We start from the raw sequence: 2,500 nt of genomic DNA on the forward strand, positions 1-2,500 counted from the left end.
CTAAAAGTAGAATAGAGATCAGTATTAAAAGCTCTTTGCGCTAATCGATCGCGGTGTTTGCACTCTTTGCGAAGTGCCTCAATCTCTAACGTCCACCAAAATGCACTCTTGTTAGGGTGTACCTCTTACGTTTAGTCATCGTCGCATTACACGCCGTGACAAGTATACGCATTAAGTCTTCGCTTGTTGTGACCTCGGTCTCAAAAGCGGCTTGCATCATAACTTCAAATATATCTTTGCTAAAATACTTGATGCTCCATCCCGTTATGGGTCGGGACAGATTACGCACGCTTTGCGTCTCAAGATCTATTCGTATTGCACGATGATCCAGAGTTCATATAGCTAGATAACACCTCCCACTTAAATGATCTTGCTACGGTTCGGCTCGCAAAAGTAAGATCAACTACTGACGTGCGCCCTGGTCCAGCATAAGTTGGGGTGCTGCCGTCGTTCAATAAAATTACGTCAATCTGCGCAAGGTTGATAGAACCAACTCACCTCTTCGTTTCTGGGTTTCTCCACGCTCGCCAAGTTGGTTGTTCCAACTTGATGACCAAGCGTTGAAGTCCCCCCGATAACGAATTTGTGGATACCGGTTACGGCCATTACCGTGTTATCCAACATGTTCTGGAACTCTTCCATACTAAATCTAGGTGGCGCGTAAACGCTAACCACTCGCATATCACCTATGTCAACTATCATTAAACCCTTCAGAGCCTTACTGACTACCTTAACTGGTAAGTCCGCGTTAACCACTACCGCTGCTGTGTTATCGTCATTGCGTAACACTTTGACGTTGGTTGTTGCCAGATACGGATCTGCAATCAACACTATATCCGCAGATTCTTCCCTAATCGTTTGCCACATTAGTTGAAATGCAGCATAACTATGATTCTGGTTATGTTGTAGCAACCTAACCATTATGGTCTAATCGTTCGCCTACGGGGACACATATAACTGCCCGTTGCGTGAAGGTTCTGTGACCTCGTACCGCAATCCAAACACTTGACAGAGTTGGTACAAGCTTGCTTCTTGTGTCCACTCAAACCGCATTCCAGCACAGATTACTTCTGTCTGGTTCCCTACAATGGTAGCTCGTATGGCCTACCTTCCAACACTTATAGCATTTCTGCTCTTCCATAACCTCGCGGATATGGCATATCGACCAACCAACTTTCAGCTTTCCCAAATTCAAGGAAGCTTTGAAAGTCTGGCAGCGATACGTTGATCCGTGCCCACTGCGTACCGGCCGCGCGGCCTTTCTTCATTTGATACGATCTGTTTCTATCTCGATGTTGAGCTGTGCTTTGACAGACTCCGCAACCTCCTCTGGGGTGGTAATTTCATCGAGATGCATGATCTCAATCATTTTAGAAGGAGCTAGCGTTCTCACTGACGCCTTGCCCTTCACCGCTTCCTTAACCTTTGGGGCAATTGCACTAGCAGAACTACCCTGCTTAAGTTCTAGCAACATGCCTCCATTCTGGGCCCGTCGGACCTTAGAGATTGTCTCTCCAACCGATTTAAGAGCATCGGACTGCTTCATTTCCTTGAGCAACTTCGCCAGCTCCTCGGAAGTGCAGTCCGATATCAGCAGAACCTCAGGCCGCTTCCTGGGCTTATTCTGCTTCTTCTTGCTCTTCTTCTTCTTCCTCTTATTAATTCTACCCTCATTAATATTCGGTCCGTTTCTCGGACTTGGAATATTTTCCACCGCTTCCCTAACAGGGGTCAACCTCGATGGTTGTTGTTGTTGTTGTTGCAATCTTTGCAACCCACTTGAACCAGGCTGTTGGTCATCAGCCACTGGTCTTCTGCCTTTTCGCGTTTGCGGCCCGAATCCATCGTTACCGTCAAACGACGTTTGCGTTGACGGTCGAGGACCTGCTGCATGCGATTTACGGCTCTGTACCTTCGAAATTCGGACATTACCTCATCGAGGAAGTCCATCATTACCGTAACTAGCGTAAAATGGGAAGACTCATCATCGAGTTTGCTTATCCCAAAACGCATCGCCTCCATTCGATCTTGAAGATCCATGAACGCTTGGTCCGGATCTTTCTTGTCAACCCCTTGGTCTTTTTGACCTTCTTAGTTTTCGTGTTACTCATTCTATTGGGCTCCAAACTCAGGCCCGCTATCCGCGTCTGTTTATGCAGTCTCCTATTTGGTTCCGTGGGTGGCTATGAAACAGGGAGCTCCACGCGAGGTTGGCCCGCGCCCTTATGAGACGACGGGCTCAGTGCCGAACCGGAGCAAAGTGGGGCTGAACCCACCCACACCTGCATTTGCCATAGAGCGTATCGTATGGCGACAGTCTTGGAGCGCTACCTAAGACTTGCTAAGTTTTAATAGAGCGGTGACAGAATCCCCTTAGCCCTCCCCGTTTCAAGCAGGTTTCACCCTGCTTTGCTAAGAGTTCGGCGGGTTCATCCGCCAACCCGTGTACATCCTAATTATGCCATAAACCGTACCTAGTCTAATCCGCGCAGAGGTATTA

At 47.9% G+C, this 2,500-nt stretch overlaps 1 pseudogene; it reads right to left on the minus strand.

Annotated features, from left to right (window-relative positions):
• Positions 1–2,500, minus strand: part of LOC120907797 — a 9,150-nt pseudogene that overhangs the window by 3,845 nt on the left and 2,805 nt on the right.

Source organism: Anopheles arabiensis (genome assembly GCF_016920715.1).
Source record: "Anopheles arabiensis isolate DONGOLA chromosome X unlocalized genomic scaffold, AaraD3 X_pericentromeric_contig0020, whole genome shotgun sequence".
NCBI lineage: Eukaryota > Metazoa > Arthropoda > Insecta > Diptera > Culicidae > Anopheles > Anopheles arabiensis.